This window comes from Neoarius graeffei, chromosome 2 (genome assembly GCF_027579695.1).
Source record: "Neoarius graeffei isolate fNeoGra1 chromosome 2, fNeoGra1.pri, whole genome shotgun sequence".
NCBI lineage: Eukaryota > Metazoa > Chordata > Actinopteri > Siluriformes > Ariidae > Neoarius > Neoarius graeffei.
The window spans coordinates 106,291,995-106,312,153 of NC_083570.1; positions in this window are offsets into that span (position 1 = coordinate 106,291,995).

Sequence of the window (20,159 nt, forward strand, 5' to 3'; positions counted from 1 at the left end):
ACCGGCTGACGTTGCCCATTTTTCAGGATACTAAAGCACATTATATATCAAATTTCAGATATATGTGTCATGAAAGAACATGATTAAATGCACTTTAAATAGAAAGGGATATGTAGCATTTGGGGGGGAAATGCCGTGGTGTGGATATGTAGCGACTTGACTAAAAAATAATGATTTGGTTCAGTTAAAAGCTGTTAATTAGTTCTGGATTTCATTTTTGAAGTTTATTATCATTAAGGAGTTAGTTAATACATTTTAAAACAGGATACAGTGGTTTTCCTTTTATCACTTCCTGTAATCAGAAAAAGTGATTTTTCTCAAAACAATGGAATTGGATTATATAGTGTTTTGGAACCAAACTCTTCAAATGAAAAAATGTCATTGTTCAATATTTGATGTAAAATAAGAGGAATAAAATGCATCTGGGCGGCACGGTGGTGTAGTGGTTAGCGCTGTCGCCTCACAGCAAGAAGGCCCAGGTTCGAGCCCCGGGGCCGGCGAGGGCCTTTCTTTGTGGAGTTTGCATGTTCTCCCCGTGTCCGCGTGGGTTTCCTCCGGGTGCTCCGGTTTCCCCCACAGTCCAAAGACATGCAGGTTAGGTTAACTGGTGACTCTAAATTGACCGTAGGTGTGAATGTGAGTGTGAATGGTTGTCTGTGTCTATGTGTCAGCCCTGTGATGACCTGGTGACTTGTCCAGGGTGTACCCCGCCTTTCGCCCGTAGTCAGCTGGGATAGGCTCCAGCTTGCCTGCGACCCTGTAGAACAGGATAAAGCGGCTAGAGATAATGAGATGAGATGAGAAAGTGCATCAGGGCAATCTATGAGTGCAAAAGGATCCCTCTGAAAAGTTTGTTGATTATTTCCCTGTAACAGCACACCCCCAAACAGTGGTGTACCATTACTATTAGAGCTGGGACTTCAGCTCAGCCAAAACTTAGCCAGACACACTAAAAAAGCAACAGGGCAAAGTATTTTGCAAGGGATTAGCAGTAGGCTGTCAGGTCGCTCCGTTGTGTGTAGTTGTCGGTGTTGATTTTAAAAATAACTCAGTCAATTACACAGGAAAATGAATACTTAAGTCTGAGTGAAAACTAATGTGGAGAGCGTGCAGCGTGGAAGAAGAGTCTGGAGACAGAAATCTTAGCTTCTCGGTCGTTAGCCTGTGCTACTTGCTCTTGATAGCACTGGCTTGACCGCTTTATTAGCATTCACTAACACTACTGATGAACGACTCACGGTTAAGCTTGCGTTGGTCTTCGAGAAGGCAGAAGGTGATACATTTTTGGTCCCTCCCACTATAAATCAAAATCTCTCATCTCATCTCATTATCTCTAGCCGCTTTATCCTGTTCTACAGGGTCGCAGGCAAGCTGGAGCCTATCCCAGCTGACTACGGGTGAAAGGCGGGGTACACCCTGGACAAGTCGCCAGGTCATCACAGGGCTGACACATAGACACAGACAACCATTCACACTCTCATTCACACCTACGGTCAATTTAGAGCCACCAGTTAACCTAACCTGCATGTCTTTGGACTGTGGGGGAAACCGGAGCACCCGGAGGAAACCCACGCGGACACGGGGAGAACATGCAAACTCCACACAGAAAGGCCCTCGCCGGCCACGGGGCTCGAACCCGGACCTTCTTGCTGTGAGGCGACAGCGCTAACCACTACACCACCGTGCCGCCCTAAATCAAAATCTGATTGGTTAATTCATCTGTCACTTCTTACATAAACATACACTGCCATGGCCTTCTGTCCCAGCAATGAAGTCCTAACCAATGAGTGAGGCAGCTCTAAACTCTTCTCAGCCTAGACACAACAAACAAAAAAAATCTCATTTGATAACTATTTTAATGCTTTCAGGACAGTAACCCTTTCATTTCTGAAGTTAATTTGATAGAAAATGAGGCCAAATTAGAATTAGAAGAGAGTAATTATGATGAAATTATGAAAGAATGAAATAAATTAAATATAACATTTGAAATGCTGATACGTTTGGGCCTTCTCTGAAGGTCTAGAAGGCCCTGACGGTTCTCCTCTGCCCCCAAATATGTCATTGCTTACTTCCTGAAACCATTTCTGCCTCTGGTGTCTGTTCTCTGCTCAAGATATGACTAAACAATATTATCGAAACATTGTCTGAGATTTAGTTTGGATAGTCAGATAGTTTTGCACTAGGGTGTTCATTTGCCCTGTCTTTTTTACTCTGCTTGTGTAATTTTAGAGAGGTTCTTCTTTCCATATTTAGCCCAGGCTATTTCTGAACACTCAGTCTTAGGTTAGAAGCATGTCAGATTTTGTACAGGATTGCAGGCCAGATCTTGCCGGCTTGGTTGCTTTGCTAGGTGACTAATTGCATGTTGAAGGCTTAGAGTGACTCTGAGCAGGATACTGTCTGCTCAAGGGTGTGTGTGTGTGTGTGTGTGTACGTACAGTGCTGTAATGTGCTAATTTGACTCTGTGTGTGATGCAGTAGGGAGCAAAAACACGTCTGAGTCAGCAACGATAAACTTACTGAGAGCTGGATCTCATCAGTGTCAGCGATGTTGTGCAGATTTCTATTTTATCGCATCTTCACCCAGCCATCCCAGTGTATTCTGGGTAGATCATCATTTTTTTTAATACTCTCAGGTTCAGTTTTGTTACCCAGGTTACACTCTAATAGTCTGTGTGCCCTCAAAAGCATAACAGCGGCACTTAATGTCCATTTAAGAAGAAGAAGAGGAAATCTTTATTTGTCACATGCACGCTTCAAGCACAGTGAAATTCATCCTCTGCATTTAACCCATCTGAAGCAGTGAACACACACCCAGAGCAGTGGGCAGCCACACTAGAGCGCCCAGAGAGCAGTCAGGTGTCAGGTACCTTGCTCAAGGGCACCTCAGCCCAAGGCCGCCCCACGTCAACCTAACTGCATGTCTTTGGATTCTGGGGGAAACCAGAGCACCCGGAGGAAACCCACACAGACACGGGGAGAACATGCAAACTCCACACAGAAAGGCCCTCGCCGGCCGCGAACCCGGAACCTTCTTGCTGTGAGGTGACTGTGCTAACCACTACACCACAGTGCCGCCACGTAGTGCCATATTTAACGTACCACCTGGACAGACGCTATCTCTACACTTTAAAGAAAGTAGAAATCAGTATTTCTACTTAGAACACAGGATGTTCACTTCATCCCCTAAAAAAAAAAGATTGCCTCACAGAGTGGTTAGGTAAGAAAGCATCTATTCATAAGAGAGTCCCAAAAAAAGAAAGCTGACGTAAGATTCTGGAGCCGATCCAAACCAATTTCATTATAAAGGTCATGGAGAGAAAGTGAATGCAGTAAGGTGTATATTTTCAACAGGGAGAAATATTCCACTCTATTCAACAATTTAGATTAAAAATTAAATGTTAATCCACAAAATGATGCCTGGCATTCGGTATATGGGTCACCAGATAGATACAACTCGCAGATAAAACCTACAAGGAGGTGCTGCACACATTTTGTGGTTTTCATTATTTTCAAATATATCTCGTAATTTAACACCAGGCAATTCCAATGCAAAGGTCAACCCTGCCACTGAAAAATAGAATTATAAGCACAAGGAAAAAGATAAAATGACTTAAATTCCTCACTTAGGTCTATGTTTAACTGCTCTAATTTTAAGGCAGGGCGGCACAGTGGTGTAGTGGTTAGCGCTGTTGCCTCACAGCAAGAAGGGCTGGGTTCAAGCCCCGTGGCCGGCGAGGGCCTTTCTGTGTGGAGTTTGCATGTTCTCCCCGTGCCCGCGTGGGTTTCCTCCGGGTGCTCCGGTTTCCCCCACAGTCCAAAGACATGCAGGTTAGGTTAACTGGTGACTCTAAATTGAGCGTAGGTGTGAATGTGAGTGTGAATGGTTGTCTGTGTCTATGTGTCAGCCCTGTGATGACCTGGCGACTTGTCCAGGGTGTACCCCGCCTTTCACCCGTAGTCAGCTGGGATAGGCTCCAGCTTGCCTGCGACCCTGTAGAACAGGATAAAGCGGCTAGAGATAATGAGATGAGAATTTTAAGGCAACTGTAATCATTTATCCATGTAATATGATGGGCTGCTTGCTGTATCTAAGACTATTAAATATACTGAGAAGCATATTTTGCTCGCCCTGGCTAGTCTTTAACTCAAAATCATCAATACAGCTACAGTTAGAGGGGATCCTTATTTCTCATCTCATCTCATTATCTCTAGCCGCTTTATCCTTCTACAGGGTCGCAGGCAAGCTGGAGCCTATCCCAGCTGATTACGGGCGAAAGGCGGGGTACACCCTGGACAAGTCGCCAGGTCATCACAGGGCTGACACATAGACACAGACAACCATTCACACTCACATTCACACCTACGGTCAATTTAGAGTCACCAGTTAACCTAACCTGCATGTCTTTGGACTGTGGGGGAAACCGGAGCACCCGGAGGAAACCCACGCGGACACGGGGAGAACATGCAAACTCCGCACAGAAAGGCCCTCGCCGGCCACGGGGCTCGAACCCAGGACCTTCTTGCTGTGAGGCGACAGCGCTAACCACTACACCACCGTGCCGCCCTGGTGTTAGCTGAATATGCAAATATATGTAATTATTGTACATACAGGGCACTTTTTTTGATGAAATAAAAACGTGTACTCTTCCCTTCTAGCGGGTTTCATTCGTTTCGTTTGATAGCATGCAATATTGTTAGCATATCGCTTATCCTACCTGTACTATGTCACTCTGCCCAATGGAGAATGAGCGCTGAATATGGTTTACGATACTGCATGGTTGTCAAGGCAACGTGATGGCACACATCGGAGACGTAAAACTTCCACGCTAGCGAGTGACTGACAATTTTTAAACAAACATGGCCGCCAGGTTTGCTTTGTTAAATATGGAAGATTTTGACAGAATTTTGAAAGAGAAAGACATGTTGAACACCTGCAAGGGGTGTGTATGTACAACCCCGATTCCAAAAAAGTTGGGACAAAGTACAAATTGTAAATAAAAACGGAATGCAATTATTTACAAATCTCAAAAACTGATATTGTATTCACAATAGAACATAGACAACATATCAAATGTCGGAAGTGAGACATTTTGAAATTTCATGCCAAATATTGGCTCATTTGAAATTTCATGACAGCAACACATCTCAAAAAAGTTGGGACAGGGGCAATAAGAGGCTGGAAAAGTTAAAGGAACAAAAAAGGAACAGCTGGAGGACCAAATTGCAACTCATTAGGTCAATTGGCAATAGGTCATTAACATGACTGGGTATAAAAAGAGCATCTTGGAGTGGCAGCGGCTCTCAGAAGTAAAGATGGGAAGAGGATCACCAATTCCCCTAATTCTGCGCCGACAAATAGTGGAGCAATATCAGAAAGGAGTTCGACAGTGTAAAATTGCAAAGAGTTTGAACATATCATCATCTACAGTGCATAATATCATCAAAAGATTCAGAGAATCTGGAAGAATCTCTGTGCGTAAGGGTCAAGGCCGGAAAACCATACTGGGTGCCCATGATCTTTGGGCCCTTAGATGGCACTGCATCACATACAGGCATGCTTCTGTATTGGAAATCACAAAATGGGCTCAGGAATATTTCCAGAGAACATTATCTGTGAACACAATTCACCGTGCCATCCGCCGTTGCCAGCTAAAACTCTATAGTTCAAAGAAGAAGCCGTATCTAAACATGATCCAGAAGCGCAGACGTCTTCTCTGGGCCAAGGCTCATTTAAAATGAACTGTGGCAAAGTGGAAAACTGTTCTGTGGTCAGACGAATCAAAATTTGAAGTTCTTTATGGAAATCAGGGACGCCGTGTCATTCGGACTAAAGAGGAGAAGGATGACCCAAGTTGTTATCAGCGCTCAGTTCAGAAGCCTGCATCTCTGATGGTATGGGGTTGCATTAGTGCGTGTGGCATGGGCAGCTTACACATCTGGAAAGACACCATCAATGCTGAAAGGTATATCCAGGTTCTAGAGCAACATATGCTCCCATCCAGACGACGTCTCTTTCAGGGAAGACCTTGCATTTTCCAACATGACAATGCCAAACCACATACTGCATCAATTACAGCATCATGGCTGCGTAGAAGAAGGGTCCGGGTACTGAACTGGCCAGCCTGCAGTCCAGATCTTTCACCCATAGAAAACATTTGGCACATCATAAAATGGAAGCTACGACAAAAAAGACCTCAGACAGTTGAGCAACTAGAATCCTACATTATACAAGAATGGGTTAACATTCCTATGCCTAAACTTGAGCAACTTGTCTCCTCAGTCCCCAGACGTTTACAGACTGTTGTAAAGAGAAAAGGGGATGTCTCACAGTGGTAAACATGGCCTTATCCCAACTTTTTTGAGATGTGTTTTTGTCATGAAATTTAAAATCACCTATTTTTTCTCTTTAAATGATGCATTTTCTCAGTTTAAACATTTGATATGTCATCTATGTTCTATTCTGAATAAAATATGGAATTTTGAAACTTCCACATCATTGCATTCCGTTTTTATTTACAATTTGTACTTTGTCCCAACTTTTTTGGAATCGGGGTTGTATAATAATAATAATAATAATAATAATAATAATAATGGCTGGGTTTTTTTTTCTTGGTCTATCAGATATATTCCATTCAGCTACTCATCTTTGACTCATTCACTATCATGTTAGCTGAATGGGAATATATCTGATATACCACTCAATGCCAGCCAGAATTATTTATTTATTCTATCCACATTCACTGGATATGAGTAATTGTTTGCTCTAATTGGCTACTCTACTACTAGGATATCAGCTCATATACCGTGAGTAGAGAAAAACAAAATGGTGGAGCGTGTTGCTGAACCAAACGAGGATGAAACAAAAACTCTACTCGAAAGCAAAACCCCAAAAATACAAAAAAAAAACCAATATGGAATGAAAGTATTTGATGGTAAGAACGTGTCTTTTTTATTTGTCAAGAATTATTATTATTATTATTATAGCATTTTTCACAAATTGCTCCTGTCATTTCACCTCATCATCTGTCAGCTCATGTACGACTCAATTTCGTAGGAATAACTGTTAAACGTTTGCAATTCTTCCTGAAATATCACCTAACAAAGGTTAGGAACACTATCAAAGTCATTTTAATCAGACTTTTTCCCCCCTAGAAGTCAACACTAACACTGTGTCACTGCTTGATTAATAAAATCTGTGACTTTAGTGAGTGCCGTGTCAGTAGTGCTACTGATAACAGTCATTTATTAGCCTTCTATTTATTTATTTATAAAATAGGGCGGCACGGTGGTATAGTGGTTAGCGCTGTCACCTCACAGCAAGAAGGTCCGGGTTCGAGCCCCGTGGCCGGCGAGGGCCTTTCTGTGTGGAGTTTTCATGTTCTCCCCGTGTCCGCGTGGGTTTCCTCCGGGTGCTCCGGTTTCCCCCACAGTCCAAAGACATGCAGGTTAGGTTAACTGGTGACTCTAAATTGAGCGTAGGTGTGAATGTGAGTGTGAATGGTTGTCTGTGTCTATGTGTCAGCCCTGTGATGACCTGGCGACTTGTCCAGGGTGTACCCCGCCTTTCGCCCGTAGTCAGCTGGGATAGGCTCCAGCTTGCCTGCGACCCTGTAGAACAGGATAAAGCGGCTAGAGATAATGAGATGAGATGATTTATAAAATATAAATAAATCCTTTTTTTTCATCCATATCAGATTATTTTCTGTTAAAAATCTCTTGAAATGGATTATTTTAGACTTTTGTGGAAATGAGTGTAATAGAATCAACAGTTATAAGACAGATACACAGAATGGGGTGATGAAGTGAGGCTGGGGCTGAGTTCTTTCTAGCCCAGACTGTAGATTCATGCAGCCTATCAGTGTCAGTGTTTACACCTAGATTTGATTTCCATTTTCACTGATATATTTTTACACATATCCATAATATGTGGTAGGTGTCGTAACAGGGAAGGGTTTACCTGGCCGGGGTGTTAATCTGACGCAGACTAGCCAAGTGGTGGGGCTGCCAGCTTAATACCCAGCCATGGGGTGTCCTGGCCTGCCATCATGGACTGGGGTAAGATTGGGCTACTCTTCGTCCGGCCTCTTCCCTTCGACCTATTTGGCTTGGATGGCCCTACCAGGAGCGATAACTCCTGCCAGCATAGCTCTCAGGATCATCAAGGCCCTCCACCACAAGGGGGTAGTCCATGGAGGGAAATTTACGAGTTTGATCCGCCAGTGGTGGGATGGAGACGCCCTTGTGGCTGACCATGCACCTGCTGGAATGTTGTTCGTCAAGCCGTCCAGCAAATTAAGTTCAGGCTGGAGGACGTTCCAGCGCTCAGCCAAGACCATGAGAGATGGTGAAGTTCAGTGGCACTAGAGTCTGGTCGGAGTTTTATCGCACCGCTCCTGTGAAGGATGGCCCCATGAGGACAGTTGAGGGTTATACCTGTTAAAACTGTTAATATTATAGTCAGGCTGTCTGTTGTTGCCCAAATGAGGATGGGTTCCCTTTTGAGTCTGGTTCCTCTCGAGGTTTCTTCCTCATGTCATCTGAGGGAGTTTTTCCTTGCCACCGTTGCCACAGGCTTGCTCATTGGGGATAGATTAAGGATAAAAATTAGCTCATGTTTTAAGTCGTTCAAATTCTGTAAAGCTGCTTTGCGACAATGTTTATTGTTAAAAGCGCTATACAAATAAACTTGATTTGATTGATTTGATTTAGTGGGCTCAATGCCATGCTGGCATGAGGTTTAGGAGGAGGAGGGCGTAATATGTGATCAGTAGTGATTGACAGTGATATTGTCATGGAAATAGGGTTAATAAAAATGAACAAGATTTATTAGGCTTCTAATAAATATCACCTTTTTTGCCCATAATGCCTTTGGAGGAGAAAATAAAATAATAATCTCATCTCATTATCTCTAGCCGCTTTATCCTTCTACAGGGTCGCAGGCAAGCTGGAGCCTATCCCAGCTGACTACGGGTGAAAGGCAGGGTACACCCTGGACAAGTCGCCAGGTCATCACAGGGCTGACACATAGACAACCATTCACATTCAATTTAGAGTCACCAGTTAACCTAACCTGCATGTCTTTGGACTGTGGGGGAAACCGGAGCACCCGGAGGAAACCCACGCGGACACGGGGAGAACATGCAAACTCCGCACAGAAAGGCCCTCGCCGGCCACGGGGCTCGAACCCGGACCTTCTTGCTGTGATGCGACAGCGCTAACCACTACACCACCGTGCCGCCCTAAAATAATAATAACAATAATAATAAGTTCAATTTATATTGCATCTTTCACAAACCCAAGGACGCTTTACACAGGAGTTACCAAAAAAAAAAAAAGAGCCACACTAGGAAGAGTAGTGTGAGGTAAAGAGAAAAGTTTTCAAGTTAGCTTTGAAGGAAGAGAGAGTGGAACAGTCACGAAGCGATTGTGGTAACGAGTTCCAAAGTTTAGAAGCAGCAACACTGAATGATCTGCCACCCATAGATGCCAGTTTAAAACGTGGAACAGTCAGAAGTCCACAGACAGAAAGAAGATCTGAGGGAGCGGGAGGGACAGTACAAATGAATTAGCTCACAGAGACAGGAATTAAATACCCTAAGTGCACACTGTCCAATCAAAGTACAAATGACAGTAAAGGATAGACAATAGAAGCGTAAGTTTAGAATTTGTTTGTTTGTTTGTTTGTTACCGTTCAACTTTGTCGGAGGAGGTTGTTTGTTTGTCTGTTCCCAACGTAACTCAAAAAGTACACAGCAAAATCCCCAGTGTTGAATTAACACCCAGAGTGTTTATACAGTATATGTCCAATTGGTCACAAATTAACTCTGAAAGTGTAAAACACTTTCAGAGTTAATTTGTGACCAGTTGGACATATATAAATACTCAGGGTGTTAATTCAACACTGGGGATTTTGCTGTGTGGTGAACAGATTTTGATCAAATTTGGTGGAAAGGTGATACCTGGGCCAAGGAACAACTGATCAGGTTTTGATGCAAATCTGGATATGCATGTGGATCCAGGATCCAGATATGTATGCAGATCCAGGATTTTTTTTTTTTTTTTTGCCTTTTCCCAATGTAACTCAAAATGTAGTGAATGGATTTTGATGAAATTTGGTGGAAAGGTGGGCCATGGGCCAAGGAACAACTGATCAAATTTTAATGCAAATCTGAATATGTGGCTTGGTGGAGGTATGCACTCTACAGAGTGGCCTTCTAGTTTGTTTGTTACTTGCGAAAATCAGAGATTTTTACATGTTGATCTGTCCGTTTGTCCGGTTTTTTTTTTTGTTGGTGCTCTAGCGTCGTCATTTCTTGACCAATCTTCACTAAAATGCACAGGACAACTCACTAGGGTCACACAAATACATCATTAGTTTTTGATGTGTCAAGGTCAAAGGTCAAGGTCACCAAGGTCAAATCTTTTAAAAAACACCTAATTGGCCATAATTGGCAAATGTGCGCAGCTTTACGATTTAAACTGTTTTTTCCTCATCCTTATACTTCCTGTTTCATGGACTGTAACGGATTTGCTTATTTAGTAATTTTAATACAGAATTTACTTTGAAATTATAATCAGACACTCCAACGCCCACCCTAAAAAAAAAAATCGGATCTGCGCGATTCAGCCGTGAAAAAGGCGGCATCCGCCAAAAGGCGCGCTGTAGAATATATAAAGTTGTATATATCAGACAGCCTTTAAAGTTTGATGAAGTCAGTTTCAGGCTTTGGCAGCCCTGCATAGTCACTTGAAAATGCATCTTTGTCCACTTCGTAGGGGTCAATTCCCCCAATCAAGGCCAGTTTGGCTGCATACCGTTGTCGTGAGATGTCGTCTAATGTATCTATATACTTCTGTTTGCTTGATTTTGCCGACATTGATCTTTATTTTAGAAAACTGACTATATAACTTCATAAATTCGTCCGAGATAACGTAGCCGGTAATGGCGATGGTCAGTTTTGTTTGCCCCACAAGATGGCGGCTGGAGGGCGTTCCCCGGAATGCCGTGACATCAGTGAAAACTATGTATAGACCTTGTGACTTCTGTATGAGAGTGGGATATGTGCTGTAACTACCATCAGGAAAGACAGGGAAAGAAAAAAAACCCCGGAAGCAGTAGGTCACAACTAATAACCTACGAATTCCCTGACTGGTTAACAACTCTTAGATACTTTTTAATAAACGAATTCGATCACATAAGATGAATTTTATTTATTAGAAGATGAATTCTATTTATTTAAAGAAATAAATTAACTAGTTATGAAATTATTTATTTATTTATTCAGATCAATGGATTTATTCAGATCAGTGCATATATGACTATAGCCTGGGCTACAACATCATTTTATGTACTTAAAACGTTTTAAATAAGTAAAAATCACAAATGCAGCTGTGTACATCTTTAAGTGTGTGTGCAGTAATTTGCCCCACATCAGTCCTAATATGCCACTGATGAGACTCATGATGTGAGCTCAGATCTATTAGTTTCACTGTCAAGCTATGACCTGTTAGATTTTAGCCTCCATCTAATTTCATAACCAGCCATTATTGTACATTTCCTTTTTAATTTGTAGGTGTAATTTCCTATTTTGTGATGTTCCCCATTTTTTGGTATTGCACAAGATATTGTGCTGGAAGATAGACGGGCTCTGCTGCAACATAGATTTCCGACCCAAAATGAAAGGACATTGGGGCTGATTTATCAAGCTGGATATGAATCGATTTATGAGGAAGATATTCTTAGTACGGGGCAGCACGGTGGTGTAGTGGTTAGCGCTGTCGCCTCACAACAAGAAGGTCCTGGGTTCGAGCCCCGTGGCCGGCGAGGGCCTTTCTGTGCGGAGTTTGCATGTTCTCCCCGTGTCCACGTGGATTTCCTCCAGGTGCTCCAGTTTCCCCCACAGTCCAAAGACATGCAGGTTAGGTTAACTGGTGACTCTAAATTGACCGTAGGTGTGAATGTGAGTGTGAATGGTTGTCTGTGTCTATGTGTGAGCCCTGTGATGACCTGGCGACTTGTCCAGGGTGTACCCCGCCTTTCGCCCATAGTCAGCTGGGATAGGCTCCAGCTTGCCTGCGACCCTGTAGAACAGGATAAAGCGACTAGAGATAATGAGATGAGATGAGATATTCTTAGTACAAGAATTTACACAAGAAATTAAGTAACAACATTTAACAGGTTCCTTTATCCAGAGCGACTTACAGAAGCGCTTTAGAGCTTCTATTGAAAACACATCCTCATGCTAGTTCAAAAGGTCAGGGACTAAGTGTACCATCAAGAACACTGGATGAAAACAGTAATTTTATATTATTGGCATTAATTAAAGAATGCATAAAACGAGACTGTCAATGACGGTGTAGCTCACTCCGGCCCCGTCTAGTCCAGAAGGAACGATCTAAACTGGGCCACCTTGCGCAATAAATGTTGCAAGCTATATACACTATATACAAGCTATATATAGAAGCGATATACATCCTAGGAATACCGACCTATTTGCCAGAAAGAATCCAAAATGGCGAGGAATTGGCCGAGAAGAAGCGATTTTTATTGAACTGCTCATTAAGGTTTAATTAGTGCATAACTTCATTAATAATTGTAATTAAGCAAATCTGGGTAGACGTTATATGCGCCCTAGGTACCCCTACCTTCATGCCAGAAAGAATCAAAATTGGTGAAGAATTGAGGGAGAAGAAGCGATTATGTGGAAACTGCTTGTTAGGGCTTAATTACACCATATCTTCATTATTATTAATTGTGATTATGCAAATTTGGGTGGAAGCTATATGCACCCCAGGCAGACCTATCTTCCTGTCAAAAGGAATAAAAATCAGTGAAGAATTGAGGGAGAACAAGCGATTTTCTTGAAATGTGGACAATGCCGGACAGATACCGGACAACACAATGGCATAAACTCATCACCTGTCAGATGGATCTCATCTCATCTCATCTCATCTCATTATCTGTAGCCGCTTTATCCTGTTCTACAGGGTCGCAGGCAAGCTGGAGCCTATCCCAGCTGACTACGGGCGAAAGGCGGGGTACACCCTGGACAAGTCGCCAGGTCATCACAGGGCTGACACATAGACACAGACAACCATTCACACTCACATTCACACCTACGGTCAATTTAGAGTCACCAGTTAACCTAACCTGCATGTCTTTGGACTGTGGGGGAAACCGGAGCACCCGGAGGAAACCCACGCGGACACGGGGAGAACATGCAAACTCCGCACAGAAAGGCCCTCGCCGGCCACGGGGCTCGAACCCGGACCTTCTTGCTGTGAGGCAACAGCGCTAACCACTACACCACCGTGCTGCCGTGTCAGATGGATGAGCTAATAAATAAAGCATGCCAACACAAACCTATAAATTAAGACATAAAAGTAATTATTCGATTAAGACAAAAGAAATGGCACCATTTAAGCGGAGGATCTGTGCATAGCCATAAGCATGCCTCAGCTAATGGATGTAGTGCTCACTTATTATCCATCCATTATCTGTAGCCACTTATCCTGTTCTACAGGATCGCAGGCAAGCTGGAGCCTATCCCAGCTGACTATGGGCAAGAGGCAGGGTACACCCTGGACAAGTCACCCGGTTATCACAGGGCTGACACAGAGAGACAAACAACCATTCACACCTACAGTCAATTTAGAGCCACCATTCATCCTAACCTGCAGGTCTTTGGGAGAAACCCACACAGACACAGGGAGAACATGCAAACTCCACACATGCCCCTTTTCCACTAAAGCAGTTCCAGGGCTGGTTCGGGGCCAGTGCTTAGTTTGGAACCGGGTTTTCTGTTTCCACTGACAAAGAACTGGCTATGGGGCCAGAAAAAACGGTTCCAGGCTAGCACCAACTCTCTGCTGGGCCAGAGGAAAGAACCGCTTACGTCAGCGGGGGGGCGGAGTTGTTAAGACCGACAACAATAACAAGACCGCGAAAGATCGCCATTTTTAAGCGACGAGAAGCAGCAGCTGTACAAACGCGAAGTCATCCATTATTATTATTGTTGTTGCTGCTGCTGCTGCTTCTTCCGTGTTGTTTTTGCTTCGATATTCACGCCAAGGTTGATGCAAACATAGCGACGTAACTGACGTATACAGCGACATAATAACGTGGCTTCCCTTAGCACCGCGAGCTATGGAAAAGCAAACTGGTTCTCAGCTGGCTCGCAAGTTGAACGAGTTGTGAACCAGCACCAGCCCTGGAACTGATTTGGTGGAAAAGGGGTAACAGAAAGGCCCTCACCAGCCACGGGGCTTGAACCCAGACCTTCTTGCTGTGAGGCGACAGCGCTAACCACTACACCACTGTGCCACCCTGCTTATTATTAATATTATTATTATACATTTACTGGCAAAGTAGTGAGTTGAAATAACTTCCATTTCTGTCTTTTAGGCTTTACCCTGATCGATCATTTCATGCTCACAGCTGTCTGTGCATATGCTTGGTAATTTATGGGTGATTGGCATTCATTAACATACAAATGCAAGTACTAAGAAAATACATGTTTTCCAAAATAAACTTTTGCAAATCTTGAGGAAATTTTTAGCTTGGGTTGGTTGGTGCAAACACTGACACACAACTTCACTAAAAGATTGAAAAAATGAGGCCCACTGTTTGTTAGAATCTTGAATCTTTGACTTAACATTTACAGTGAAAATAATGTTGTTTGTTAGTTCTTTCACACTGAATTTATGTAACCAGTTCAATAAGTAGTCCACTTGAACGGAGATAACCTAAGCTAAGCTGTGTGCAGGTGATGTGATGAGACTCTTTGCAAATTAATATGGGCAACATCAAGAACACTTCACTCCAAAACATGACCTTCATCGAGCTCATGATACTGACACACCTACAAAGCAGATTCATTCAGCTCATTTTCAGATATATTTAGGCCAGATTGAAAGCCGAGTCAACCCTACATGACCTACAGCGCCGATTTCCCAGTCCCAGTCGGTGACTCCGTCCCTTCAGATCAGTGACGAGTTACTGTGCTCTCCGACATCACCCGCTCGTCTAGTCAGAATGGTTCAATGACACAATTTTCTCAAGCTGCCAGTGATCACTTGCAAGGTGCCAATATTTTCAAGCATGCCTTATTTTCTCAGAGATGAATTGCGTAGTGGGAATCCTTCTGTGACAAGTTGCAAGAACAGTGCTGACAAACAGCCAATGAGAGTACGAGAGAAAATGAAATTCATCTGCTGTCATGTGCAGCAGATCCCTGAATCCAGTTCATCATTCATTTATTTGTGTGGCAGGAGGAGAGCAAAATTTAAACATAATATGTTTGCTTCTTGGGCGGCACGGTGGTGTAGTGGTTAGCGCTGTCGCCTCACAGCAAGAAGGTCTGGGTTCGAGCCCTGTGGCCGGCGAGGGCCTTTCTGTGTGGAGTTTGCATGTTCTCCCCGTGTCCGCGTGGGTTTCCTCCGGGTGCTCCGGTTTCCCCCACAGTCCAAAGACATGCAGGTTAGGTTAACTGGTGACTCTAAATTGACCGTAGGTGTGAATGTGAGTGTGAATGGTTGTCTGTGTCTATGTGTCAGCCCTGTGATGACCTGGCGACTTGTCCAGGGTGTACCCCGCCTTTCGCCCGTAGTCAGCTGGGATAGGCTCCAGCTTGCCTGCGACCCTGTAGAACAGGATAAAGCAGCTAGAGATAATGAGATGAGATGTTTGCTTCTTTCTGGTTGAGAGTACGCCGTGTGCATTCTGGCTGCCACTTCTCACCAGAGCTTTTTATTTTATTTTCTCTTTTGTTTTTCTTTTTTGTGTTTGTGTAGTTTGACATTTGTTTTTGTTTAAGTCTGCCGGTTGCGGTGTAGCTCCAGACCCAGTTTTGGGCGTCGGTTCCTTCCAGGCCTTGGTTTGTCGTGGGTGATGCCTGTGCTCCTCACTATGGACTGCAGTGAGCTCATTTCTCATTTTAACATGGGGGTTGTCCAGCGCTCTGTGCGGCTTTGCTTTTGTGCTTGGCGCGGTGTTCCAAGCGATGTTGTTCAGTGGCGTCGCGGCGGCTGTGCAGGCAATTTGGGATGTACCAGCACTCTGCGTGGCGGTGCTTCTGTGCTTGCTTTATGGATCCATGGTGCGGTGTTCCGGGCGGTGTTGCCCAGTGGCGTCATGGCGGCTGTGCAGGTGGTGTGGGACTTGTTTTTGTGCACCTTTTGGTGGGACTGTGGCTGCTACACCATTGGAATAACATCCTGACCTTTATTTGGTGGACTTTTTTTTTTTTATACAACCCCGATTCCAAAAAAGTTGGGACAAAGTACAAATTGTAAATAAAAACGGAATGCAATGATGTGGAAGTTTCAAAATTCCATATTTTATTTAGAATAGAACATACTGTAGATGACATATCAAATGTTTAAACTGAGAAAATGTATCATTTAAAGAGAAAAATTAGGTGATTTTAAATTTCATGACAACAACACATCTCAAAAAAGTTGGGACAAGGCCATGTTTCCCACTGTGAGACATCCCCTTTTCTCTTTACAACAGTCTGTAAACGTCTGGGGACTGAGGAGACAAGTTGCTCAAGTTTAGGGATAGGAATGTTAACCCATTCTTGTCTAATGTAGGATTCTAGTTGCTCAACTGTCTTAGGTCTTTTTTGTCATATCTTCCGTTTTATGACGCGCCAAATGTTTTCTATGGGTGAAAGATCTGGACTGCAGGCTGGCCAGTTCAGTACCCGGACCCTTCTTCTACGCAGCCATGATGCTGTAATTGATGCAGTATGTGGTCTGGCATTGTCATGTTGGAAAATGCAAGGTCTTCCCTGAAAGAGGTGTCGTCTGAATGGGAGCATATGTTGCTCTAGAACCTGGATATACCTTTCAGCATTGATGGTGTCTTTCCAGATGTGTAAGCTGCCCGTGCTACATGCACTAATGCAACCCCATACCATCAGAGATGCAGGCTTCTGAACTGAGCGCTGATAACAACTTGGGTCGTCCTTCTCCTCTTTAGTCCGAATGACACAGCGTCCCTGATTTCCATAAAGAACTTCAAATTTTGATTCCTCTGACCACAGAACAGTTTTCCACTTTGCCACAGTCCATTTTAAATGAGCCTTGGCCCAGAGAAGACGTCTGCGCTTCCGGATCATGTTTAGATACGGCTTCTTCTTTGAACTATGGAGTTTTAGCTGGCAACGGCGGATGGCACAGTGAATTGTGTTCACAGATAATGTTCTCTGGAAATATTCCTGAGCCCATTTTGTGATTTCCAATACAGAAGCATGCCTGTATGTGATGCAGTGCCGTCTAAGGGCCCGAAGATCACGGGCACCCAGTATGGTTTTCCGGCCTTGACCCTTACGCACAGAGATTCTTCCAGATTCTCTGAATCTTTTGATGATATTATGCACTGTAGATGATGATATGTTCAAACTCTTTGCAATTTTACACTGTCGAACTCCTTTCTGATATTGCTCCACTATTTGTCGGTGCAGAATTAGGGGGATTGGTGATCCTCTTCCCATCTTTACTTCTGAGAGCCGCTGCCACTCCAAGATGCTCTTTTTATACCCAGTCATGTTAATGACCTATTGCCAATTGACCTAATGAGTTGCAATTTGGTCCTCCAGCTGTTCCTTTTTTGTACCTTTAACTTTTCCAGCCTCTTATTGCCCCTGTCCCAACTTTTTTGAGATGTGTTGCTGTCATGCAATTTCAAATAAGCCAATATTTGGCATGAAATTTCAAAATGTCTCACTTTCGACATTTGATATGTTGTCTATGTTCTATTGTGAATACAATATCAGTTTTTGAGATTTGTAAATTATTGCATTCCGTTTTTATTTACAATTTGTACTTTGTCCCAACTTTTTTGGAATCGGGGTTGTAATTGTAAAGCAACCTTGGGTGTTGAGAAAGGCGCTATATAAATTTAAATTATTATTATTATTATTATTATTATTATTATAGAAGAACTTGACACGCTGTACCCAAATTCTTGTTAGTAATGCCAAAAATTAAAAATAATTATTACATGATTCTTGGAGATGCGTAGTATAAAAATAGATACTATAACTCCAGTTCTTTTTGCAGAACAGACAGTGCTTGCTGTCTGCATCTCCTCAACCAATCCTTCCTCCACATTTCTGTTTATTCTTATTAGCTTATCTGGCCAACAGGTGATGAGTTTACGCCATCATGTGTTGTCCATCCAGCATCATCCACATTTCACGAAAATCGCTTCTTCTCTCTCAATTCTTCACCGATTTTTATTCTTTTTGGCAGGAAAGTAGGTCTGCCTGGGGTGCATATAACTTCTACCCAAATTTGCATAATTGCAATTAATAATGAAGGTATGGAGTAATTAAGCCCTAATGAGCAGTTTCCACATAATCGTTTCTTCTGCCTCAGTTCTTTACCGATTTTGATTCTTTCTGGCATGATGGTAAGGGTACCTAGGGTGCATATAACTTCTATCCAGATTTGTTTAATTACAATTATTAATGAAGTTATGGACTAATTAAGCCTGAATGAGCAGTTCAACAAAAATCGCTTTTTTTGGTCAATTCCTCACCGTTTTGGATTCTTTCTGGCAAATAGGTCGGTATTCCTACAGTGGATATCGCTTCTATATATAGCCTGTATATAGTGTATATAGCTTGCAACATGTATTGCACAAGGTGGCCCACTTTAGATCATTCTTTCTGGACTAGACGGGGCCGGAGTGAGTTACGCTGTCATTGACGGTCTTGTTTCCTTCCAAATAGAGACAGAGTTGCAAAGGTACATGATAGACTGCTCTCGTATTAATTTTCATGAGAAAGAGGGAATCGGGCCTGCTCACGCAATTAACCATCATGTAGTGTGTGAACGATGTCTCGTATAATGTGTGACCCTCATCTATGAGTATGTGTGTAGCTCAGCAAAATGTTATTGATACAGTTTCCTGGATTGGCAATGGACCCATACATAAGCATTCACTACTTCTGAAATGCTAGGCTGAGTGCACGCCAAGGAACGAGTTCATAATATACTGGGTTGGGTGTTGTTTTTCACCACCATTAAAAAGCACAAGCTGACTGATTTCAAATTAGACCACAACATATGCAACTCAGTAATCTATGTCTCATTGGTATTCATATTAATATTCATATTAGAGGAAAGTTTAATGTTTATACGTTTATAACAGCCAATGAGAGTACTTTAGTCCTGGGTATGACTTTAAACTGCAACTGGTGGTGAGTCTTAGGTCCTGGAGGACTTGAGTATTGAGGAAAGTGGAGTTACCCCTTAACCACCATTTCTCCCAGGTCCGCTCTGACCCGGAGTGGTAGCACCTGCCTGGGTTCCAGCTATGGGTTAAATAATACATCATCAATAAGTCGCTTGGCAGTAGGGCACTTTTCAGTGCAATGTAGCAGATGAACCCAACAGGGTCACTGGCACACCACCAGATGGCACGCAGAAGAGCCACTCAAATGGCCAATGGATGGCATCACTCACCAAGCCAGTCGTCACTGCAGGGCAACTTCCATACCTGTCAGGTCTGTGGCACTTTTGTGCACCACTTGGCATCAAGTCTGGAGGTCCAGAGAGAACACGATGGGGGCACGACATCATTTGTCTTACCTTACTGTGCAAGGCACTTCGTTAGGATAGGAGAATAGTATTTTAGAATAGACTTGCAACCACATGATCAAAATGTGCTACGTTATGAGCGTCCGCCATGATGGTGGATATACAAAGCAACTCGGATGGCAGCCGCTGAAAGCATGTCTGTAAACAATGCTGAATTTTCTTAGTATTACCACAATTTGAACAGTCAAGCGAAAATTTGATACAAAGACAAGATAGATATGTGTGGTTTTGACCCATAGTATTTTAAAAAGTCAGACTTTTCTGAAGATAAGATGCTTCTACCGACCATCGAGTACCCAGATATCGCGTTTTATCTGGCTTGGCTGCCGAAAAATCAAGTCTGACCATGGATGAAACATAGCCCATTTTCTGGGTGGGTGCCCAGTCTGGATTGTTTCTATCGTATAATTTTGCTGGCGCTCCTAGAAGCAAAATGGTAATACACGTGTTAAAATTATAACAACGACCGAGTGAACCACAACAAGAGAACGTTTGTCTCATCTCATCTCATTATCTCTAGCCGCTTTATCCTTCTACAGGGTTGC